The following is a 15,502-nucleotide window of genomic DNA, read 5'->3' as shown; positions in this document are numbered from 1 at the left end:
AGATAAAATATAAAATTAGCAAGTTGAAGTGGCAGTGGGCTGGCCATCTGTGTCGCAGGACCGATGGTCGTTGGAGTAGACGGGGCCTGGAGTGGAGACCGCGTCTTGGCAAACGCAGTGTGGGACGTCCTCCGGCCCGTTGGACCGACGATCTACGTAAGATTGCCGGTGTAGGCTGGATGAGGATTGCGGAAAACCGGGATGTTTGGCGCGAACTTGGGGAGGCATATGTCCAGCAGTGGACTGCAATAGGCTGAGCTGACTCACTGACTGACTGCTGACTGCACAGATAAATTGTTAAATTTTAGAAATTTTACGTATTAGCAATTCACAAATGGCCAATGAAAATTTGTATCACATATTGAATGAACGCCATTTGTAGTAGGTAAAACGTTATTTTACAATAAAATAAGTATTTCAAATTAATTCATTAATATTTTTACATAGAAAAAAAAAGTATTTAACTTCACGTGTTTGACGAATTACAAGTTAGGTCAGTTAAAAGTACTGCAACAGTAAAAAGAACTATTCAAGTTACGCCGCTTGGAGCTTGATATTGTATTTATCTTAATAAATTTAAATTGTAAATACGTCTAATTTTATCACCAGAGAAAAACAGAAGCGAATCAAATATACATACAGTACAAGAAATCACCGATAGATATTACTTTAATTAAATGTTAACACAAGTGGATCAAGGCTACGTCAAGCAAGCGCAGATGTTTCACACACCTTACAATAAACTAAGCAAAACGAACATTTGAGGCATCGATTTGTATCAGTCAGTTGCGATCGACGCGATAGTGACCCGGACAATTAATAAAAGACCCTTCGTTCCTAAAAATTAGCGAATAAGGTGCCAAAGTAAACGTTGCATTGTTTATAGTTTTGTAATTATTTTACGTACGTGTTGATTTTTAATTGATTATTTATGTGTCGGTATGTTTTATTAGTGTATATGTGGTTTAAAATTACTTAATCGCGTGTGCTGATCGTTTTTGTACGAAATTGCGATTAAATGGCAAAATGGTTGCGTTATTGTCGCAATATCGCTCGGTTATGTTTCGCGCTGTTTAAAAGGTTTGTACGTTGGTGTGTAAGTTGTTAATAATTATTTTTTATAGTAATTAATTATTTATAATATACCCTATTAATAGTAGTTTTGAGCATATACAAAGCGCGTTTTATGTAGTGACTAATGGTATTTAATTTTGTTTTACTTATAAAAGTTACTACAAAAACGCAATTGACAAATATTTGTGTATTTTAAGCAATATTAATGTGTCATTCCCAAGTGTCCTAGACCACACACGTGTCTAGTATTGGTTGTATCTGTTTCGTATTGACTCTTGAACACAATCTGGACCACACACTCGCTCGGTAGTAGCATCCGTTACAAGTGAAGCCGTGATTAATTGCTTGTATGTCCCTTATGTGACAATGTTTTGAAAGGAGGGATTTGTTTTGGTTATTCGATTATTTCTTCAATCTTTAAAATTAAAATTATCATTAAATTTTTAAAGCATGTAGGTAAATTGCGTTAGGACTTTTTATGTCAATTTTAATGTCTTATAGGAAACGTTTATTTTATTATTTTTAGCGTATTTACATAAATTCTTTTTTTAAGTTTTATTTTTTAAGTTTTTATTTAACTTTTAATTTATTAAATTAAAGGTCAGCAACATTACAAAAATATGTTGAATTAGCTAACCAGGCGAATTGAGGTGGTACGGATACCCCATTTTTTTGTGATTATATCGATATTTTTTAAATTTACTTTTATTCAAACCTTGCTGTAATAAACACAAAAAAGAGAATTATTCAATTTGGCACAGTTGGTCAGACGCGCGTAGATACATTTTGGCGATTAATTTTAACATTAGTTTCAAGAAAATAATCGTTTAAAATGAAACGAGTAACTTCAAAAATAACTATTAATTGGCACTTCTTCATATTTATGTATGGTACTTACGCGCTGTTATATTTACAAAGTTATTTATTGTAATAAATTTATTAAAGAACCTTTTGTAAATTTACTACATATTTAAGTCTATACATCTGCTAGCGATCATCACTCGCTTCAGCCTGTAATAACCTACAGCTGGGCATAGGCCTCTTTCCCCATGTAGGAAAAGAATCAGAGCTTAATCAACTACGCTGCTCCAATGCGGGTTGGCAAATTTAGTCCCTACTATGAGTAGCGTTTGCTATCAGGTGTACATGATCCGACGGCTTAACGTGCTCTCCGAGGCACGGTGAGGAGGCCCACAAGGACTGCACAAATCATCACTCATAGTAGGTAACTTATTCGCATACACTCAATGGAGTAGCGCTCTAACCCTTCTCAGTTTGTAGTGACCCTGCTTTCTGCTCCGAGGGTTGTGGGTTCGATTCCCACCCTGAGTCTGGGTGTAATATAAATATTTATTTATATATTTATATATGTATTATTTAGAAGTATGTTTATCGAAAAAAAAAATGTAGCTATATACCAGTCGGCTGTAACCTATAACACAAGCATTAAGTTGCTTACTTTAGTAACAGACGACCGTGTGTGTATTGTGTAAATATTTATTTATTTATTTATTTATTTATTTATTTATTTATTTATACTTATGGAAGGAGCCTAGCAGTGGGATGTAAAGACATAATTTAATCAATAAAAAATAAATTTATTGACTAATTTTTCGACGACTCGTTAGCGCAGCGGTCACAGCATTGGCTGTTGCGCTGGCGGTCGCGGGCTAGATACCCGCTCACGACCATTCAAGTTATAATATATTAATAATAATAGCTCAATGCTCACCACAGACATTTTGTTTTCGCCATATACATGTTTGTTGTGGTCTGGGCGTTTGTGCTTGTGTATTGTGTGTTTCCGGACCCCCGACACAGGGGATAAACCTACTATTAATTTGTATAATTTGATTTCTGTTATGTTAATGAAGTAGGGATGATTTTTCCCAGATCTCTTAGAATACAGAAGATTTAATTGTGTTCGCTTGTAAGAAAAACAACCGACTTTGATTCAAATCGATATTCGCACGGTAGTCGAAAAAAATTATCAAATAAATAGACATTATAAGGAATAACTCCAAAAGTAATCGTCAGATCTCCATTAAATTTAAATGACACCATAAAATAAGTACTGGCTTTCGATTAAAAAAGAATCATCAAAATCGGTACACTCAGTAAAAAGTTATAAGGTAGCACACATTATAAAAACATACAGTCTACTTTGACCCCTGACTGTATCGACTTTCATCCTCTCTAACAAGAAGATCGTTCTGAATTTCGGTATAAAGTTAAATCCAGTGCTGCAGTTAGCGTGGTATGAAATTAAAGGTCATACAGATACATTTAAAATAATTTATTTGTTGCGACAAAGCCAGTACTGCGGTCACCAACCCGCCTGCCCAGCGTGGTGACTATGGGCAAAACACATGAGTTCACGTTATTTTTGGCGTAAACTTGTGGAGGCCTATGTCCAGCAGTGGACTGTATAGGCTGTGGTGATTTGTTGGACAGAACAATAGAGGCAAAGGATAAATTAAAAAAGTAACTATTGATTAGGTATAGAATGAATGAAATATGAAATTACAACTCTTACTGTACATAATTGTAACTACCTATTATAGTTTTATTGAAAAAAAATATATGATATAAGTAAATAATACATTAAATATATTAAATAAACTTTTTTATGTCTTTATTTTAACAAAAGTTCGATAAGTAGATGAGGAATGTCTTGACGAGAGAAATATACGATTATTTCGCGAGGTTGTTAGGTATTTTGTGATTTCTGTCAAATACGTGTGGTCGAGTGTTCTTGAAATTTCGACGTAGGTGGTACACATGTGGTACCACCCTGATACCATTGCATTTGACAGTTGTAGCGAAACTGTTACCGCGCTGGCATACCTTGTGATGACTTTTTTTATTATTTAATTTAAATTTCGAAATATTCGAATTTTTTAAAGAGTTTTAGTGTTGTTTAATTTTTTTTGTGATGTTGGTTATTGTGTGAAGAGAAACAAGTAATTTGGGTGTTTTGAAAAAAAAAAGATTTAGTAGAAAGTTGTGATATTATAGTTTGTCTTAATTAAGATCGTTTTTTTTATAATTAATTTCAAACTCTTACAATTTTTCGAAACGTACTTGTGTTCGATTTGTTGTCTCATTGGATCTTGTGTGAAGTGTTGTAAGAATTATGGAGATGTTTTGCAAAACAACAGCTTTTCAGCTCATTGACGAGTAATAATCCATCCAATCGGAGTAAGTCACTCAGTGGTAAGGCTTTTATAAATTTTTACTCTGCGGTAAGTGAAAACATTATTCACCATATCATACGAAAAGGAATATTATATCGATTCCTTATGGTATTAAGAAGTATTTAGACACGACTGTCTTTATCAATGACTAGCCGATCCGTACCCACGTTGTTAGGCTATAATTATTATTTTGATGCAAATATAGTAAGTTTTCATCTCGCTCGTATTTCTACGACTTGATTTAGATTTACTATTATTTTTTACTGAATTTTTTATTCAATAACAATAAAATATAACCTATATAACTAATGAATTGTAGCTTTCTGTTAGTGAAAGAATTATCATGTTGGATCAGTATTTGCGAAGATTACCCCCTACAGACTAACTAACTTAGAAACTTTACCTCTTTATAATATTAGTATAGATAGAGATGGGAAACAAAATTATTTATCGATTATCGATTAACTTTCATTCGTTACAAAATAATATTAAAGTTAAAGATTGTCGAATGTGTAAAATTAAAAATTCCTAAATTATTTGCTCATGCAGTGCAACCCGATTCCTGATATGATTCAGATATAAATAAGTACCATGAATACGTTATAATCAGTCATATAAGATTTGAATGTAATCCATTCATTTTGTAAGTATTTTATTTTATTCAATACCTTAAAGCTTATAAATCTTACAAATAAAACTCTCGTGTTACAATGTTAGTTACCATACTCCTCCGAAACGGCTGGACCGATTTTTATGAAAGTTTGTGTGCATATCGGGTAGGTCTGAGAATCGGCGAATATGTATTTTTCATACCCCTAAGTTATAAGGGGGGGGGGGGTGTTGGGGGTTAATAAGCAAATATAGCAAAGCAACGTTTGCCGGGTCAGCTAGTAATAACTATACAACTAATACAGAATAGAATTTGAAAAGCTAATAACAAGCTACCACATATTACCTTAACAAAACACAACAATGCTCAATATTTCTAAAAAGACAATCTATATGAAGCTGAACAAACTAGCTACTAGGTGTGCAAGGATTCCATAACAGATCTAAAGTTCGCCATTTTTATGGTACTGATAATCCCATGAAACGGATCGATATCAACATTAATATCATTACATACCTGACAGGATATATTATATATATAAGACAAACTTTTTATAAAACAATACATATTACTACTGCTATAGAAAAAAGGTACTATACAAATATACAAACTCGAAGGAATATATTCCTTTATATATATATTTTTCGATAAATTTTTTTTATATATCTAGGTCATCAAACAAGCGTACGGCTCACTTGATGGTAAGCGATTACCGTAGCTGATCTCTCTAGACGTATGAAACACCAGAAGCATCGCAAGCGCGTTGCCGACCCTATATCCAGATTACCGAAGCTTATAGATTTCTGCAACACTAGAAGCATCGCAAGCTCGTTGCCGACCCTATCCCCAATTCCCCCCAAGAGCTCTGGTCACCTTACTCGCCAACAGGAACACAACACTGCTTGAAAACAATATTATTTAACTGCTCCATGTTTTGACCAGAAACTTTCCTGCTGTGCCCTACCTAATATCCTTTTAAACTTTGCGTAACCAAGGGAAACATGTTTGTCCATTTTAAAAATGGCAGTAATTATACATAATTACTTTAATTTTATTTCTTAAGCAAAATGTCCTAAAGGAAACACAAGAATGCTAATGCATAAACAGTAATGTTGATAAAATTAAAACATTTGTCAAATTAATTGACGCAAAATAAAAAAAATCGCGCGCTACTCTCCGATTTTATGTCGTTTATTGATTTGTGTTAAAATATAGGTAGCTGTGTCTTTTGTCACTTATTTTAGTAATTATTTATGTGGTAAGTATATTTTTAAAATACAAAAACGATTTGTGCATAATAAACCAAATGCTTAATTATTATGAATATTATTATGTGAAAGATCCCCTCTGGTCCATAAAACTATTAATATTTTGTTTATTATGGAAGTATTTGGTATTTTGGTATGTTATTACACAGATATTTGGTTTATTTTAGTATAATATTAAAAATTAAGTTTTCAATAAAATGGAAATTAAATAAAGAAATAGTTGAAAAGACAATCCATTATTCTACAATTAAAGTAATTAATATAAAGCACGTATTTAGGCAGCCATCTTTGTTTTGATAAGAACTGTTCCCCCTCGATTTAATGAAGGAATTTATTTACTAAGTAAATAATTATCCGTATGTAAGTTACAGAACTGATTATATATATTCTATTTTGTTGTTCTAATATTAAAATGAAAGAGACGGAAATAGTTTTAGTAATTACGTCCATACATAATAAAACGGGGTCTGGTGTCAAAATAAAGCGAATTTATTAAAGATTTTATTCCTTAGATTTTTATCAAAAAACTTTATGAAAAAACTTTATGTAAATAAATGTGATTTAGATATATTATACTGTTGTGTAAAACTAGAATAATGGAATGATCGAAGGAGGTCCTCAATTCGTCTGTATGTTCTTTTTGTGTTCGTTACGTCATAACTTTTAGTAGGTGTACCGATTTTGATGATTTTGAAATCCGGAGCTTTTGGTGTGTTTCTATTTCAATTTAACGAGATCGGACGATTCTTGAATAATAATGCGTATTTCATTGATTATTTTTTCGACTACGTCGTATTACTTGTCGATGACAATTGAGGTTGGTATTTTTCGTTCGCTACCAGACACAGTATTAATGTTTTGCTAATGTCAGTCTACTATAGACACTTAATTAAAAAAAAAGTTAGTTTATTTAATCTAACATTAAAAGGTATACATGTTATGACATACCTACATATCATTATATGTATCACGATTCAGCTTGTAACATCCCATTGCTGGGCATATCGGTATATCGAAATTTAGGAGAAGGATTGGACCTTAATCTATCGCGCTGATCCACTGCGGGTTGAAAAGAAGTATTTGTACAAATACAAATATCCATCCCGAGCGGGAATCGAACCCGCAAGCTTTCGTTTTTTTTTTGTAATCACTATATCGGCAAACAAGCGTACGGCTCACCTGATGGTAAGAGATTACCGTAGCCTATAGACGCCTGCAACACCAGAAGCATCGCAAGCGCGTTGCCGACCCAATCCCCAATCCCCCAGGAGCTCTGGTCACCTTACTCACCAACAGGACTACAATACTGCTTGAAAACAGTATTATTTAGCTGTGATCTTCTGTAAGGTCGAGGTACTACCCCAGTCGGGCTGCTCCATATTTTGAGCAGGAAATTCCTGCTATGCCCTACCTCAGTTAAAACAGTCGTTGTTTGGCCGCCGACACGGCACACGTACCACTACACCAGAGTATATATGTTATATATCGTTGGTAAAAATAAATAAGTAATCTGTAATAGTATGTTTCAATCCTACAGGTTTTAAATTGCAACGCTCGCACAATTTCTGCGTCGCAGTTGTTAACTGATTTGCACTTGAATTGTTGCAATCAAAATGTTGCAGGCGTTGCAATTGCTAGTGTCATGGGACATAACAAAATTTAATTTCACAACTAATCATATTTGTAGAAAAAAAAATTTATAAAATAGAAATCAAAAAGTAGAAAAACATGAAAATTCCTAATTATTGAAGGTACACTTCTTTTGGCGTGTAAGGGAACAATTGTGAGAGTAAATTTACGATGAGCGCACACCGTCACGAAAAAAACCGACACCCCGAAGCTAGCTAGTCGACGAAGAAGAAGTTAACAACGTGACGTTAGCTAGCCAATGAAGTATAACTTCTTACGTGCGTACATAAGTACACAGACATTTTTTTCGTTAAACGATTATTGACGAATTTTCGTTTCATTCACAACGCCTTTTCACTGGGGACATTTCGTATTAATATATTATTTTTCTTACACATTTTACACGCGAATACAAAAGCCAATAAAAATGAAATTAAGTTAGCAATAGGTGGCCTTATCGCTAAAAAAGATTTCGTCCAGACAGTCTTTGGATTAAAGGACTAGTGCTAAAAGTGTGGAAGAGGTGTTTGTACATTTTTAAGATTTGAATCTTACTATTGATAGTAACAAAAACTTGTGTAAATCATTTTTCATGAAATTGGTTAATGAATACAATTTTCAAAGTAGCCACAGGTAACTTACCTATATATTTATAATACGTAAATCAAAATCAAAAATAACTTTGTTCAAATAGGCTTTAAAAGCACTTTCGAATCGTCATTTTACAAATTAAAATTATAGAATTTGTTATTATTTTAAAGAGGTATAGGGAACTTACTAGTAGAAACCCGACTGAAGTCATACATTTCAATATGAATAAATTATTGATAATATTCGTTGCAATTAAATTAATAGAACTTAGAATAAAGCTTTCAAGGCTGTGTGCACTGCAACATTGCGCATTGCATAGCAAGGCAGTGTTTAGTCGAACACCACCTTATACTGACTTATGTAAGTAATATTTAGGTATTCCAATTGAACCTGAATTCAAACGCAGACAGTTGAATATCGATAGGCGTTCAGGTCGATCGATAACCTTACGTTACGAGTGTCTATTTATTGTGTCATACAAGAGCATAGTTCAAGTACGAGCCCACGAGCTTCAATGAGTTATCCTTTGGGTTTTTACTGTCGTTATACATACCTACTTAAAAAATAAAGTTTTATTGATAATTAAATAGGCGATTTTAAGCATTGTATTCGGGTTTAATTGTTTAATATAATATCAGTAGGAAGCTACTACCTAGGTGTAAAATAAAGTTAAGAAATTGTTTTTGTTTTTAGTATGTTGGTACCCATTTTTTTTTCTTTACGAACGAATCAGTGTGGTACCTACTTCGTTGTGTTGTAGTTTGATTTATCTTTTTAATTCATAAATTATAAAAGAAAGAGGTGCGTATTATGTTTCACTAAAAATATTTTATTAAAATTAACCGTAGGGAACTAATTAAAATAACATGATATAGGTATTTATTTAGTCAGAGATGACGGTCTACAGCAAACGATGAGATTGAAAATCAAAGAAATAAATACATTCCTGCGGCATCGTCTGTATTCAAATAAAAAATAGATATGCAAATTCGAGATGCACGCGGAAATTAAAAGAATGGCGTATTTTACATAAATGGCAGCGGCTTTATAACAAAATGCCAGACGAAGGACGTCGGTTCGTTTTTGCTTGATCGAGACTAGCTCCTTTACCCCGCTTACCGCACTTTTCCCGCTGCCTCCGATTTCCCGCGTCACTGGGAGGCACCGAATGCCCGCCAATCAACATGTCCGCCATGTTGTTAACGGGGCGGGTTACGAACTCCTCTCTGTCGCCGTCCCGCTCTATCTCTATCTTTCTCTCGCTCCCACGCACCGCTCTCTCATTGGCAGGCGCGCAATTAAGCGCGGGAATTCAAATTCTATTTTTGAAGTAAATGTTTTTTCAGCGCTCGTTCACGGCGAGCCGGGTGATATTCGACGCCAGCGAGAACGACACCTGTCTTGTATGCGACGCTTTACGACGCGGCACTCTTAAATTCGGTCGGTTAATAAGATGGCGGCAAATGGCATATAACGTAAATCTATACGAAATTCGAGATTTATGATGTCGAATTAACACGTTGTCGTGATGTTTGACGGATTTATGGGTAGTAGGTGATTAATCTGGGACGTGTGGGCTACGGTCTCGGGTGGGCGGGCTCGACTGCCGGTTTTTATTGAGACAGGCCGGGCAGTCTATTAACCCATTTCGCGCGGAATTGATCGAGTCCACGGTTACGCGGAGATCGTTTTGATAAGGTGCCATTAAATGTTGCACCGCTTTGGAAATAAAAAAGCTGACATCAAACATGGCTAATGAAGGCTCCATAAAAGCTATGATGTAGGATTGTTTTGTCGAAAGCTGTTTATTGTTGCTATAGTTGCGGACTATGATGCTAAAGATAATACTAACAAGCTAATACCTATAAAAACGTATTTTTAAACTGGAATAGGTATCGTAATAAGTATAGAAATAGCTTTTCGTCTTCAAGGTTCTTATTTATGGAATGAAACTACATTACTCGATTATCTATATAAATAAAAATGAATATTGCTAAGCGCATAACTCGAGAATAGCTCAAATTCGGCTAATTTATTTTTCCCTTAAGGCCCACGGAAGGTTTTAATACAAAAAAAAAAAAATATTACTATTAACTTTTGACAGAACGAAGTTTGTCCGGGCAGCTAGTATCTAAATATAATAATTTTCCATTTTTTTTTCACAAAAAAATAACTTATTAAAAGAAAATCAAACGTAAGTAGGCTACACCTATTTTTTTGTTGTAATAAAGTACTTTTTTTTATATGATAAGGTTCATAATATTGGTAATGATACGCTTCAGCGTGTAATATCTGGGCATATCTATACTGGACATAGGCCTCTTTCCCCATGTAGGAGAAAGATCGGAGCTTAATCCACCACGATGCTTCAATGCGGGTTGGCGGATATATTCCCTACTATGAGTAACGATCGCTATCAGGTGTACATGATAACAACCGGGACCGACGGCTTAACGTGCTCTCCGAGGCACGGTGGGGAGACCCACAAGGACTGCACAAAGGCCCAGACCACGGCAAACACCTGTATGGCCAATACAAATGTTTCTCATGTGTTTGTCAAACCCGCAACCGCTAGCGCAACAGGTACAATTTATGGCTGTGACCGTTGCGCCACTAATATATTATATATTTTTTAATTTATTTGTTACCACCTGAGTACACCTGATTCGGTAAATATCGTACCTTCTGTAAATGTGGACTTAGATATTTTTTTTTTTATATATTATAAGAACCTTTTCCTGTAAAGAACGATAATTGAAAAAGAGGAATTATTCAATACTAGCGACCCGCCCCGGCTTCGCACGGATGCAAAAACTATAAGTGTTCCTCTATTATATTATGCATGTATTATACATATAAACCTTTCTCAAGAATCACTCTTTTTACTAAAGAAAACCACATCATAATCCGTTGCGTAGTTTTAAATATCTAAGCATACAGACAGCGGGAATCGACTTTGTTTTATAGTATGAAATGATGATTTACACTTCTGCGATTCGTTTTATTATATAGATATTTTTATAGAAGAATTTGATTGATAATATGTAAAGTAAAAAATATAAAGCATTATTGCACTATGCAAATATAATTGAAAAAATCTTAACCTTGTTTCAGTAAATAAAGAATAATTGAATGGTAGAAAATTGGGCTATTTATAAAACTAGATCAGCAAACAGGCGTACGGCTCACCTGATGGTAAGCGATTACCGTAGCCTTTATACACCTGCAACACCAGAAGGATCACGAACGTATTGCTCTACCCTCGGACCCACCGCAGGAGCTCTTGTCACCTTACTTACCAACAGGAACACAACACTGCTTGAATATTATTTAGCTGTGATCTTCTGTAAGTTCGAGGTACTTTCCCAGTCGGGCTGCTCCAGATTTTGAGCGGCTTTTTTCCTGCTGTCTTACCTGAATAATTAGATACCAATATATTTCAATATCTTTGATGTTTTGATTATAATATTTAAAGTAAATAAATAAAAATATGTGTTAGGTCGATATACAATTATACATCGTCCGTAATTTTAAGTTCAGAAACATTTCGAGAGACCAAAATAAATCAATCCGTTGTTAGGTATAAATATTTTATCGGAGTAATCAAATTTTATTTTGTTTTTAATAAAAGAAATCCACGATTTACACAAAGGAGTTTTTAATTTGATTTGTAGCGTTTCTGGCGAATTTATATAATTTTGTTGTACCTACCTACCTATTTTTCTATTCGAATTTATTACATTTAATAGGTAAGTAGGTACAAAGCATTTTTTTTTAAATTTATTATAGATATTTTTTTACTTTATACATATATTTTTAAACTGCAGTCTATACAAAAATGTATGAAATTCTTTATTGCACAATAACCTACATTACCATACCTACTAAACAAAAGGAGGTCTCAAATGTAGAAGTCATTTTATAAGATTAAGAAATGTATTATTTTAAAATAAAAAAGGTCTACATATAAAACTGTATGTGTTTTGTGTTTGTTTATTTATTTGCATAGAGTATAGATTGTTCTAGGAACTACCAGTAATTAATGTAGACAAGCTACACGCTATTAAAGAAGACAAACGCTAGTAGAAACTTTATTATTTAACTATACCGGAAATGAATTCATAAACAATTCTAATTGATATAGAAATTTGAAACATGTGAATCCGCGGTACATCACTAGTAATAATGATAAACGTATTGTACTTAGCCCACTTAATAATAGCGCCACTGTTTTCCGTATTTATTCAATGTATCTAATAGATATCAAAAATAATGTCCCCGTCATAGAGGGTTGGGCTTGTTTGACAGTTAGAGTAGGCATTATACTCTGTACTTGTGACGTACAGGATGTTTAACTTTAAAAAAAAATAAATGTCAACGTCAATGTTTCGTACCTTCTTTTTGGCAGATATTTTTTTTTTAATCACTAAAAGCCATTGAGAACTGAACTATTTTTTTAATCTAAAATTATTGGGGAGGCAAAGATGTGTAATAACGTCCTGATTGTCAAAATTTCGTGAGAAGTTAACGCACAAAATTTACATTTTTTAAAATAATTGTTTTTTCAAAATCTTTGCACGATTTTTGCGGAAAGAAGAGAAAAAAACAATAATCTTATGTAATTTTTCCATTGTAAAATTATTTAAGAAGTAACTCAAAATTAATAAAATGTTTTAAAAAAATTACCCTTTTCGCGATTTTTTTTGACATATTTTTAACACTATTAAGTTTGCATTTTAAGATTACGTTTAAAGGTTAAAAGTCAGCTTTCTAAGTTGGTCATTCTACTTGTCTCGTAATAATGTTTAACAAATATTAAAATAAATGAGCTGCACAGTGTATGCGCAGTAGCGTGCACATACAAACATCAAAAAGTTAACTTGCCTTCTGTAAAATGGCGTCCCATTTTTAATTTGCTTCGTGTTTTTATTTGTTGTTTGTGTTAAAATTAGATAGTATTAAGTACTGTTATTATTGAATTTTTAAGTTTTGTAAAGATGACTTAATATTTTGTTTAGTTGACAAGTAAACACGGATATTGTATTACTTCAAATATTTAAAGATGCTTTTACTTCTTTTTTTATAGTAGGATCCTATTACAATTTCAAGTTATTTTTTCTGGAATTACCTACGGGCATATAGATGTATTGCAAAGTTATGCTTATAACTAAGTTTTTTATTTCATCAATGATAAATAATACGGTTTTATAAGTGATATTGTTATATCAGTTTAACTTTATTGTGAATTATTTTACAATATGATTATGATCACCTACTGTTGACAAATACCAACGCAGTATACAAGTAAACGGGCACTCATACATAAAATACGAGAGAATAACCCTTTTATGTTATTAATATTTAAGTATATTACATTGTACATAAATGTTTCATGTTTTATCATTATGGAGTAATAACCTCGTTTTATTTGCAATTGCGAATGAAATCGAAACAGACTACGAGCGTTAATTTTATTAACTGCATTCTTACGCGTCAAGGGTGGGTGCTTACATTTCTGGTGTGGTGTACATTTCTCTCTCCACGTTTAATTATAAAACCACGTAACCGTTACAAATTTTTGATATCAAGCCAAATTGCCCACATAACTGTTTCAATCCAGCAATCAATCTCGCTTGATATTCAATAAACGCAGCGCCGCAAGCCGCTCGCGGTCACATCGGCGCGGAAACGTTGATTACCGCGTTATTTTCACAGGCAACACACGATCTGTTTACCGATCTTAAATCATACCATTTATTTCTTATTATCCGCTTTTGCGAAATTCTCTCGCAATTTGCGTTCGCGTTCGCAACGCTAATTTCCGTGTGTTTACGCGCTCTGTGACACCTGATTGACGGCTGGAAGGCTTTGGACGCTCCGACTATAGCCTTCACCCCGTCTCTACCTGTCTTGTTCTTCACTGCTCTTAGGGCACTATGTAAGCTGAAAGTTGGATGGTTCGCACGCGGGTTGGGAATCAGCACACGCTGTACCGCGTGCTATTAACTATCGGGTAACACGATTATTTAGTAGATTTATATTTTAGGTCGAAAGTGTTGAATTAACAGAGACGGTCCATTAGGCGCCGTTGTGTGACATATGCTCGAGTGGTTAGATAAGATAGAGCCGTATGTCGTAAATTTTAGCGCTACCGTTTAGCATCCGAAGTACGGTGGACGGGAGGATTAGTGCGCAAACATTTTTAGTAGCGTTATTAAAACATTGCCGCGATAATGTTGTAGGACAACAGAGAGACATCATACACCAAAGAGGTTTATTCCGCAAGATGAGGCTAGATTCTAAATTAGAATTTAAAAAGAGAACGTTACATTCTAATTTCAAATTAATAAACTGGCCGAATATAAACAGCCATCGTTCTATCGGCCAGATATAACTCTGTCGTTAAGAAGATCCAGACAGAGTTAGATCTATGTATGTTAATGCCAGTTTTAGCTACTTTAGCCGATAATTATATTAATATTTATGACTAGGAGCGGTCAGTAGATAATGAGGGATAAAAATATAAAAGTAACTTTCCGCGTAGTTATCTTACATATGTTTTTATTTTTTAGCCGTGAATTGTGTCTTCATCAATTGTATTTTAAGAAAATAGGTACACACCTGTTGTGATTGAAGCAGTTTACGTTAATTCCCTCTTAATGTTATTCTCGAATGTTCTGAATTGCAACGATAATGTTTTATTCGCACGTCTAATATACCTGTAACGAAACTAAAATAACAAATAACTAAGAGATAAGATATAAACGAGAGTATTTATAATGGAAAAATCGAAATAAAAACAGTGTTATATATAACGTGTATGTGTATTAAAAAGTTTTTATATTGAAATAATTTTTATAAAAATTTGATAAAATTAATTATTTCTTGAATGAAACTGTCCTTTACATACCGCAGGACACAGCTAGTATTTCTATAGTCAGCATTACATACGTATTATGTGGATATAATACATACATATATATTTAGTCTGAGTAATATTTCCATTAGGTTTCTTATATCGAAGTAGTCATAAAACTGACATCTTAAAAAATTTCCATATATCATAATCGCATTAAAAGCTATACCTACATTTGTCAATAAATAAAATGAAAATTAAATGGAAAAAAATTAAT

Source organism: Melitaea cinxia, chromosome 18 (assembly GCF_905220565.1).
Source record: "Melitaea cinxia chromosome 18, ilMelCinx1.1, whole genome shotgun sequence".
Lineage (NCBI taxonomy): Eukaryota > Metazoa > Arthropoda > Insecta > Lepidoptera > Nymphalidae > Melitaea > Melitaea cinxia.
Note: the sequence above shows the minus strand (reverse complement) of the source record.